Below are 11,381 nucleotides of genomic sequence, written 5' to 3' on the forward strand. Positions count from 1 at the left end.
TTCTAATGTAAAAAAACAAGCAGAAAAATTCTTAACTTCTTTCTCTTGCAGACTCTCAGACCTCCAAAAAAGGCTGCAAACCCCAGGTTAGTCCCCTTTGGGTGAAGCACCTGATTCCAGTCCATGCACTTTGTTGTAACCAGGCCAGAGTTCTAGAGCTGGCTCCTCTAGGACAGGGAATTCCTTCGCTACAGAGGACAGAAAAATACACAGCACAGCCCTCTGGACCTTGGTCAACCCTGGCAGGAGACTGGGAAATTGCAGAGAGTAACATAGGATGGCACGGAGAATTTCTGAGATGTTCAGGATCATTGATTCTAAAGATGGGGAAAGGATTGGAAGGCCTCAGATGTTATGTCCCTGTCAACGCAGGGCTATTCACTGCAGCCTGTTTTCTGGGTCTAGTTCAAACAACCTGGGGTCACTACAAAACAGTGCTCTTGTGAATGACAAAGTGCTGATAACGCTGGGCATGGCGTGTGTTCTCTGCTCAGTCCCACCGTCAGATGAGCTTGAAATAAGCCAGTTGCTAAATCCCTTGTGGGCGCGCAGTGCTTGGCTGTGTTCCCTGGCGAGTTTGATGCTGGCAGGGTTGCATTTTGTGTCTGCCTGGGTATTGTCCTACGGCTCTGCAGTGTTGATTTAACCTTGCCTGTTTGATAACAAGATGTCCCTGTGAATGAGATGTTGCAGCTCAGTGGACCTTATCCTGCATAAATATTAATTGAATAAATCAAATCAAACCAAACCCGGGCTTGGAGTCACACCATCTGGAGGCACCCAGAGACTCAGCAAGGTGGGACTCCACCAGCCCGTGAGAAATAGCGACTCTTTCTTTCCTGCAGGCAGAAGGGGATGTCTCAAAATCTCAAACCAGGAGCCTGATTCTCAGCTGCTCTCCTCCTGCGCCTGGGGCATGGGAAGTGGTGGGGGGGAAGATGACCATTAGCTGCCTTTCTGTTCCTGCAATAGGGTGGGCGCAGGGTTCTGCCCTCCCTGTGGGCCCTGGGAAGCAGACAGTAGCCACAGGGCAGTGCGCTGCTCCCAGAAAGGTGGAAGTTAGCTTCTACATAAGGGGGGCTATCCAGTGGGGTTCAGGCAGGGACGGCTTAGTTTTTAGTCTATTTGCAGCAGAGTTGTTTATCCTGTCTTGCTTCCAGTTCTCTGTTTTCACTTTCTTACCCTTTGTTCAGTCAAACAAGGCCATTCAAAGCTGGCTGCTTTTATTCTAGGCCTTAACTGGCCACCTTATTGGCGCAGTGAATTGAAAGTGTACCAGTGAGAGTGGCCATGTAGGCCTCTGTAGCTGATCCCCCAGGGACAGATGCCAGCTGCTGCTCCCAGCCAATGGGTTTGATCTGTCAGCTCAGGCGGCACAGGCCTGTGCTCTGGAGCTAGAAGCCGGGGGCTCAATTCCTGTTGAGCACCTGACCAGCCAAATCACCACCTGCTCCTATTACTAGGTGATGCTGGGTTTCCCTGGGACATGTCCCCGGGGAGGGAAGCCTGTACATATGGTGGAAGGACTGTGTCCCCAGCTGGAAACATGTTCTTTGGTCTAGTACTCCCATGTATACTCTTGGCCAGGCCCCACAAGACTGATGTCTTCTGCTTCCTGGCTGAGGCCTGCAGCATAGTAAACCCTGCCCATCTGGAGGAGCAGATATTTCCCACATGGAGGAATGTTAGCCTGAAAAGCAAATTCCGGAGCACTTTTGTAATTTTATTTCATGCCCAACCGCATTGTTTTGTGTGCTGCCACAACTGTCGAGGGACTGCAAACGTCAAGTTCCCCTGCAGAATTCAGGGATGCCGTGGCCAATAGCAGGAAGGTCAGCTTCAGCCAGCAGAAGCCATTTCCAAGGGGTGTGGGTCCTCCAGGGGCCGGGGCGGGGGGTTGATGTGACTCATGCATTAGGTGGTTCCTTATCATTTGGCACAGAGGGAAAGCACATGGGAGCGTGTGTGCTGGGGGAGTGGACATAGAGATAGCAGGCAGCATGCATTGGGGAGGGGAGCACAATTTGTGCTCTTTGACTGAGAGTGCAGAGAGCTTGCCCTTCTCTCTCGTGTGGGGGGAGCACTCACAAGCACACCCGAAATGGGAGCAGTAGGAGCCACTGCTGAAGAACTGGTGGAGGAGCACCCACGGAAGAGTTCCGGCTGAGGAACTGGTGGAGCAGCATCCATGTCTGATGGGAGATGGGGAGGGCTTCCAGGCAGGAGTGACAAACCACCTCCTCCAATCTCTCCAGGGGGCAAGGGGAAGGAAGGAGGCAAAGGTAAGTAACATTCCGCAAAGTCTGATGCAACATCAACCTCTCTGGAAATGTCTCGAAATCTGCTAAGTGGAAAAAATTGCCTCAAGTTTCCTCTGTCAGATAGTTCAGAGGCCCTGGCCCACATGCAGATCTGCAGCCCCTTCTCCCCCACCCCCACACACTCCCATTACGGCTGTTCACACACCCCTGTGCAAGGCCCAGGCACACACCTGGCCTGAAGCTCATTGTGGTGATTGAGAATTATCTGTATGGCAGCAGCACCTGAGCTCAGCCTGCACAATGAGTAAGAGACCCTGAGCCACCAACCTTAAAGGGGCTGCTGGTTCTCTGCCAAGCAACACCTGTACAACTCTATGTGCAGCTTCAGTGGCTGGGGAGGGGGTTCCATAGCCAGTGGAGAGTGCACTCAGATTTACAAGCTCTTCCCAGAGTATATTTCCCTGCAAGAGCCCCCAGTGTTACATGCTCTTGTGTTTGCCATTTCCGTATTGTCTGTTGTTCCTAAGAACGACCTCCTGTGGAGAGAATTCCATGTTTCTCATTCCAGTGCCAGTTTTGGTCACATAACCATCTGCCCAAGAATCTGTATTTCTGTGGCTCACACCAAGCTTTATGGCCCAAGTTTCCTTCCCCATGGCACTGTTTGCGTGGCAGCAATTTCACAGACCGCAGCCTTGCTGCAGTTGTTAATGAGTCTCTGTAACAATTTAGATTGTTTCCAGGAAGTGGCAGCCAATGGTGCTCCTTCCAGGGCACGTGATCGCCTCATTCCTTGACTTTCCCTAACTTACAATTACAGCTTCTTTTGTTAGTTGTATTTGAGCTGTGCCAGCTTTTATTTATTGTACCTGCACTCCCTTTCCATTTCGAGCTAAGATTGCTCTAAGTCACTTGTTCCAAGAGTTGTTTATCTGTGGCAAGATGACATCATTTCCCCTTCTAGCTCCAAATGTAATATAAAGGGAAATTATGAAGTCCCTTCCTATTTATATCTCTCCATTTTAGGGTTCTGGCCTGCACCCATTGCCATAGCTCAGCTCCCTAGTTAATGGAAAGGCCTAATAGGGGCCTTACTGAAATTGATGGAGTCTTTGGTTCTTTTCCCTTCCTGGAGGGGCAGTTGCTGCTCTAAATGCACTGCATCATTCTGTTTATGCTTTTAAACTTGACCAAAGAAGGTTGTACAGTGAGATCTAGAAAGGGCTCAGACTGGATTAGTCACATTTCTTCTGGAAAGTTTCCCCATAGCTGGACATTGTCCATCGAGACTGACTTTTCTATAGCCCCCGCAGTGCTTCTTCCTGGCCTCTCTGATCTACATTCTTTTCAAGAAATGCAGCCGTCTTGGGGAAATAGGACCTGATCCATTCATGGCTCTGAAAATTGGGAACAAGATCATAACCTGGCATTGGAAGCTGACTGGGAGCCAGTAAAGGGACTTGAGTATGGTCTTGATGTGCCTATGGCAGCCTCGATTGCAAAGAAGGTGGGCAGCCATGTCCTGCACCAGCTGGAACCTGTGCTTTGTTTTCACATTCAGCATCAGGTGAGGTGAGTTACAGTAATTCAGCCTGGAGGGAACAAATGCATGAGCCGCCATGACAAGGTCCTTGCCAGGAGGAAGGGGGAGAGTTTCCTACTGAGCTGGAAGTGGCAGAAAGTGCATTTTGTCACTATTGCTACCTAATCATCTAGTTCTAGGCTCAGTGATGAGACAGTCAGGACTCCTAAGTGTTCACAGTATTTTGACAATGAAAAGACAACTGATACTTTCAGTGGAAGGGGATGGGGACAGTCTCCTGGCTAGTTTTTTAGAGCGTTTCCCCTCTCCTGCTCAGCATCTCTTGGGTCTTGCCTGAGCTGAGTTTGAGCTGGCTACTGTCCTGCCGAGAGCTGACCTTTAGTACATTTGTGGGGACATCGTAGTAACAGCATTGGTTGCATCTGTGAAAAATGATATACAACTGCATGCCATCATCATGTTGTTGGGAGCAGAAGGGTTGAAAAGAAGGGGGTAGAAAATGGATCCCTGGGAAACCACACGAGTGAGGGCCTTCATGGAAGAGGATCCATTACGTACTATCATTCTCAGGTCTGCTGGAAAGGATCTGTTAGCACAGAACTAAGCTGGACTCCATCTACTCCAGCCACATCCTGTGAGCAAGTTAGCAGTACCTTTTGACCTATCCTGTCTAGCAGAGGCCAGGTAGTATGAGCACAGAGATCTTGCCTGCATCCAGAGTTTTGAGGCAGTCATCATTCAGGAAGCCTCTTAGAGAGGCATAACATCTATCCCTGCCTAGCTTCATGGCAAATATAACCTATGGCTATCCTGTGTTTTCCCTGATGGTTGTGGAGAGCCGTCTCCAAAAGGAGGAATGTCAGTGGTGCCTTTGAGTCTATTCTATCTAAATTTAATGGCCATTGTTTGCTTGACAGCTTCATTGTATATGTATCAAGTTATTTATAAGCATTCCTAACAGCCAGTTGCGGAAGCTCTCATCAAAGCCACTGTGTGGTGGAGGAATAGGCCATGCGCACTGTCCTAACTCAGACGCTGGACAGAAGAACCCCACCCCAGCCCTGAGGAGCTGGCTGAGAGGCGTGTATTTACTTTCCTTAGTAACAGTTCTCTGAAGGAACAGAGAGGAGAGACAAGCAGAGGAATAAGATGACCTGTGTCCGTTCCCATCTGGCTGTGGAGACACCACTTAGTGTTTCCAGTCAAGAGACACTTTCAAAACAATGTAATCGGAAAGATAAAACAGACAGTCAGACACTTTTCAAGATGCTATTCCCAGAAGGGGTTTGGTGTTTCTCGCTGCTGCGACCCAGAGTGAGAACCGTCCTTGGAAAGGAAAGAAAAGGGGGATCAGGGGTCAAACAACAGGAACAGACATTGAGGAAATGATACCCTAGCTTTAATTAAGTGCATGTGCAAGGATAACATTCTGCTGAGCTTGAGTCATGGAATTTTCCTTCTCAGTGGTGATTGAAGCACAAATGTCTGTGTTGGGGGGGAGGGAGCGGGAGAAGCGGGTATCATCTTTTTGACAGCATTTGGGGCCTAGTCTACCCCGACCAGGAGGAGAGTTTGAGATTTCCTCAAAACAAGGGCAGTGCACATGATCGGGCTGTGAACACTGGGTCTGAGTCCCCTGGTAACGTTGTTCCTAGGCTTGTTGGGGGAGATTTCCATAGGCACAAAGGGCAGGTTGGTGTCTATGTCCCTCTAGAGCATTGGGCTCCTGGATGTTATTTGTGTTTGTGGAAATCTCCTCCTCCATTGTCCAGGACATCAATCGGGATGTGAGACAAATGCCTAGATATCAGGACACTCCTGATTTTATCAGGACGTCTGGTCACTCTAATTGTCCTTATCAAGCTTCAGTGATGCTGGCTTATGCCAGCTTTGCCAAATGTAAACAGTCCTGCCTAACTCCAGTTCCCTCAGGCAGGCTCTGCAAGGGGAGGAGAAGGAAAGGGATTGGTCAATGCACACGGAATGAATCTCTCTGTCTCCCCAAATGACCATACAACATTCAACCTTCCTTGGATTCTAGAGGTGTCAATTGTGCCTTTAAGACCCAGCCCATATGCTGGGGCAGAGTACAGAGCCATCCTACTCTACAGGGGATTCAGGGAGGCTTTTTTCACCACACACAGACAATGCCTCCTGGAGCTTCCCAGATCCACAGGAGGGGAGCAAACAATTGGCTGTGCTGCTTTAAAGGGATGATTCCCCAGGCCCAGCCTACATGGTGTGTGAGCTCACTGAGCTGTCAGTTGGCTGCAGCAATAACTGCTATTTGATGGTGCCCTGCAGGCCATCCAGAGCCCATGAGCCATGTTCTCTTTGGGCATAACCTGAGCTCTCATGACTCCCCTGTCTTTAACTCCTCCAGCTTTGGTTTCTGGGTTGTGATGCCAAGGAGTGCTGGAAGTGGGTTTCTCTGGAGCCTCTCCCCATTGTGCCTGACTCCATCCGAAGAATGATTGCATGTGCTCTTATTTTGGGTTTAAATAAAATCTTTGATTAGGTCCAGGAGCTATGCTTCAACCACAGTTGCCAGCTGTTGATCAGGAACACAGCATTCCCAGGCCTAATGGATAGTCATAGATTCTAAGGGAATAGATGATCATAGATCATCAAGGCTCACCTCCTAGGTAACACAGGCCAGAAAATAACACCAAATGATTCCTGCGCCCAAATGCATCCCATCTGGATGAGCTAGAACCTATCTTGTAGCAGGACATCGGATGTCAATTTAAAGAGTTCACATGACAGAGAACCCATTACATCCCTTAGTGATTTGTTCCAGTGGTTAATTATCCTTCCTGTAAAATATACCAGCATTATTTCTAGTCTGAATTTGTCTAGCTTCAGCTTCCTACTATTGGCTCTTATTGGACCCTGCATATAATGGAAAGACAGATCCGGATGAGGAGCTAATTCATCCTTACGTGCAACGGCATTAAAACAAATATTAATGTGAACTGTGAGCATATGCTGGGAGCTTCAGTATAGATAATAGTACAGATGCTTCACAAGGCAATCAGTATTTCTTGGCACTGAGTTTTCTTATTTGTGCTTTCAGGTCAGTGATTGTCACACTCATCACAGCAGCTGTAAATTAGTCAACCTGATTTCTTCACACAAAGCCCAAACTCATTTGACCTTACTGATATCCCGGGAGTGTGGAACTGTGCTTGCTGGAACTGGTCCAAAGAACTGGTCTATGATTCATTCCTTCCCTCGGCTTCCCCACAGCAGAGGCGGTGGTCCCCAGATGTCATGGACTGAAGCAGTTCATCAGACTGAATGCAGAGGGGGAAGTATGTGGCCATCAAGACACTTCTGAGATAGGCATCATGTTGTGATGGTGTTCGCAAATTTGCATAGTTCTAAGAGTAAGGGCAGGCTTTCAGAGAAGTCTCGTGGACAGCATGTGGATACCAAACATTTCAGTGCTGGGACAATTTCCATGTAATCCTCTGCCCCCGCACCATTTTTTAAGTCTCTGGTTGCTTGCAAGTGTCTTGGGAACCACAGTGCTGGTATTTCTTGAGGACCGAGCCTGGTGGAGAATCTGGGCCGTACTGGAATCTCTAACCAACAGACCCATGTGCATACTTGTCTCCCCTGAGATGCAGGCTTCCATGGGGTTTCTCCAGCCTGCCCCCACTGCTATAGGAATGGAAAGGAGGAAGATGGGAGAAATTTGAGGGAATATTTATTTGGTGTCATTTTTCTTGTCCCTCAGGGGCAGGGAGCAGCCAAGCTGAACATCTCCAGCTCTGGCTCTTCATTTTGTCAGCAGCAATACTCACGTGACGTCCCAGGGTGACAGAGTTACAGCAGGAGCGATGCTGCCCTGGAACCATCATTTCATTGTTAAGTGATGCTCCTCTGGAGGAGACTTTTAACTGAGATCCCTGGTACCCAGCTCCGGTGGACCTCATTGACATTCTGTCTCTCAATGAGACAGTTTCTCTTGTCTCAGGCTGTGCGAGTCAGGACTGAATGGACTGTTTGTTGTTTGTTAGTAGTGTGTCTAGCACTATGGTGTCCCAACCTGGTTCAGGCCTCTCTGCACTAGTACAAATGGTAATGAGACTTCATTGCTACATTTGTGTATGGTACAGTTACTAGATACAACTGTACTGTTGTTAACTGCCTCAAGCACTGAGGGTGACCTGTTGTGGTATTTCTAATGATTACCTGGCTGTTGTTGGGGGTGGCTTTAAAATGTGAAGGGTCCAAAGATGCTAGAAGTTGGGATTTAGGGGTACTCCTGCGCTGGAGGAAGGGATCAGGCTAACCAGTGAGCTGACTCTACATATGATTGTAGTAAAAGCTGGCCTTGGCTGGAGTGTCCCTCAGAAACATCAGCCCTGATTCTGTCCAGAGCTACATGTCATGCCAGGCTGGATGAAATGTCTGAAGTGTGTTTGTGATGAGAAGTTAGCTCACTCCTGCCACATCCTCCCAGTCACTAGGACCCCTGCAAAGCTGGGCCAGCATTTCTGAATGGTTATTTTTACTTATCACGATAAAGGCGGTCATGTAGGGTTGCCCATTTTGGTTGTGGACATATTTATTGAGGTTTCACCACATGACATCTTTAATTAAAGATTAATCTTTAATCCCTGGAGACTCCAGGACAATCCTGGAGAGTTGGCAACCCTGCTGTCACTTCCTCATGAAAAAAGTATTGAGGCCATGCACTAATGCAGGGATCAGCAACCTTTGGCATGCGGCCCAACAAAAAAACTTCAAAAACAGACTCCAACGAGAGACTGCTGAATTGGAATTAATTTGCAAAATGGACACCATCAAATTAGGCTTGAATAAAGACTGGGAGTGGATGGGCCATTACACAAAGTAAAACTATTTCCCCATGTTTATTTCCTCCCCCACACTGTTCCTCACACTTTCTTGCCAACTGCTGCAAATGGACCATTTTGATTACCACTACAAAAAGTTTTTTTTCTGTCCTGCTGGTAATAGCTCACCTTAACTGATCACTCTTCTTAAAGTGTGTATGGTAACACCCATTGCTTCATGTTCTCTGTGTGTGTGTGTGTGTGTGTATGTGTCTGTGTGTGTATATTATATATAATAATCTTCCTACTGTATTTTCTGCTGCATGCATCCGAAGAAGTGGGCTGTAGCCCACGAAAGCTTATGCTCAAATAAATTTGTTAGTCTCTAAGATGTCACAAGTACTCCTGTTCTTTTTGTGGATACAGACTATCACTGCTGCTACTCTGAAACCTGTAAATACCCTGGTATCCCTTGAGAAAACTGAGAGCAAGGGCATCATTCTTGGCTGGATCCCACCTCGAGAAAGAGGAGAAAACAAAAGAGAAAGGAATAAAGGACAAGAAAGTGAGGCCATGTCTACACTACAAAATTGTTGACTTAACTTAGGTCAGCATATAGCCACACAGTTATAAAATCACTTGTGTGCGGATGTAACCCACACACCTCCTGGGTGTGGTATTCTGTCCCATCTAGTGGCACCGAGACCACTTACAGAAAGAGTTAAATGAGTCTGCTCTACAGCCTTAGCGAACAGACATTGGTTTTTAGCTCATACGGTAGAGGCTCATGCACTAAGCTCTCAAGGTCCCAGGTTTGATCCGGGGATCTGTTGGTGTTACAAGTGGGGGCTTGTCTGGGATTTCAACTGGGAAGCCAGTTGCTAAGGCTTTGGGAAGGAAAGTGAGGACAAGAGGAAAAGTCCCACCTCCAAGAAGAATGTCTGCAGGAAGGTGGGATTGCAGGACAAAAGAAGAGCAGCTGCAGCAAAGATGCCCAGATCTCAATGGGGAAAAAGGACAGGGGCCGTCTCCACAGAAGCAGAGGGATGAAAAGGATGAAACTATCTAAAAGGTGCAGAAGCGGCAAATAAAATAATTGAAAATAAGAGTTTGTGGAGGCTCAGGAGTTGCTTTTCCAGGCAAATGGAAAAGTCTGTGTTTTCTGTGACCCTCTCTGAAAGCTTTTAACAACAGTGCTGAGGAATGAGTAGGGCCAGAGTAGGTCTGCCATTGCAAGGAGTTCTGCAGAAATGCAAAACTGCTCACAGTGGCACATGCACATTGGGACCCACTGATTCATCAACAGAGCTGTGAATGCTTTTTGGGGAGGGAGGGTCACAGGAAACACGGGCTCTTGGGGAGGCAGGCAGGGTCTCGGTTCTGTCGAAAGTTTCAGCAGAATTGCCATGTTCCTGGGGAAGGCTTTGATTCTATCAAATTAGCATGACTGGATGGAAGACTATTCTGTAGGAAAATACCTCCCAGCCACTCGTCTGTGGGAAAATGCTGATTCGATGGAATCAAAATGTTCTGCGGAAACCTGGCTATTCTGTTGAAACTTTAGATGGAAACCAGGCAACTCATCTTTCTTTCTCCTTGGACTAGCTGGGACTGGTGGGCTGCCAGGCTTCCAGGTCCACAGGGCTGGCTCACTCCTTGGTTAGTTAGCTCCCTAGTTCCTTGGGTAGCCAGAAGACTGGCTCCCAGGCTCTGTGGCTAGCCCCGTCCTCAGGCATCCATCCTGCCCATCCATCAGGAAGGCTGCTGGTAGGCCAAAAAATTTCATTTAATCTGTCCTGAAATGAAATTTTTCTGGAAATCCTTTCATGTGAAAAATTTCGCATTTTTGGCTTTTTATCGTGATTCAGGATTTTTTTTTTTAAGGTGAAGTTTTTCACAGGAATGGATTTATATTTTCCAACGAGCTCTGTTAACAAGTACCAAGTATGTTCCATCATCCTCACTGTGGGATCCAGTGCAGACCTTACATTGATGATATCAGGCCTAATTCCAGACCTCTAACCTAATCCGATATGTTAATATTGAATTTAGCGCTACTCCTCTCGTCAGGGTGGAGTACAGAAATTGATTTAAAGAGCCCTTTATATCGACATAAAGGGCATTGTAGTGTGGACGGGTACAGCGTTAAATCGATTTAATGCTCTTTAAATCGATTTAAACGCGTAGTGTAGACCAGGCCTAAGTTGTGTAAAGACAGTGAAGAAGCTGAAGTGAAGAAGCTGTCTGATGTTATATTTCCCTAGGAAAAGTGTGCAGCCCCTACTGGAATGTCAAAGGAAAGGTGAAGATGCAGATTTCAGTGCATTGAGGGTCAGCAAACAGGAATGGAAAATAGAAAACCTGAGTGATTCCAGGAGAAGCCTTAGGGACCAGGAAACAAAGAATGGAAAATGAAGTGGCGACGATGTGGCAAGACTCCCCAGGGTCCATGGAGACTGCGCCCAGCTGCATGCCATCAGTATGTGAAAAGGCCATCTTCAGATCTGGTAGAGCAGAGCAGAGCCAGAGAGGGAGGAGATAGTGTTCTTCTAAGAAAGGGCCACTGTAAGGCCACGTCTACACTACGGGATAAAATCGAATTTGCTAAAATTGGTTTTATAAAACTGATATTATAATTTCGATTTCATGCGGCCACACTAGGCACAGTAATTCGGCATTGTGCGTCCATGCTCCGAGACTAACGTCGATTTCTGAAGCATTGCATTGTGGGTAGCACTTCCGTAGCTATCCCATAGTTCCCGCAGTCTCCCC

At 47.5% G+C, this 11,381-nt stretch overlaps 1 protein-coding gene across 1 annotated transcript in view; it reads left to right on the forward strand.

Annotated features, from left to right (window-relative positions):
• The first annotated feature begins 1,934 nt into the window (after positions 1-1,934).
• SLCO2A1 (solute carrier organic anion transporter family member 2A1) overlaps positions 1,935-11,381 on the forward strand; it is a 114,598-nt gene continuing 105,151 nt past the window's right edge. Inside the window, exon 1 of the mRNA XM_032769803.2 lies at positions 1,935-2,282. The gene's annotated coding sequence lies outside the window, so the exon portion shown is untranslated. The remainder of the gene's footprint in view (positions 2,283-11,381) is intronic.

Source organism: Chelonoidis abingdonii, chromosome 8 (assembly GCF_003597395.2).
Source record: "Chelonoidis abingdonii isolate Lonesome George chromosome 8, CheloAbing_2.0, whole genome shotgun sequence".
Taxonomy (NCBI): domain Eukaryota; kingdom Metazoa; phylum Chordata; order Testudines; family Testudinidae; genus Chelonoidis; species Chelonoidis abingdonii.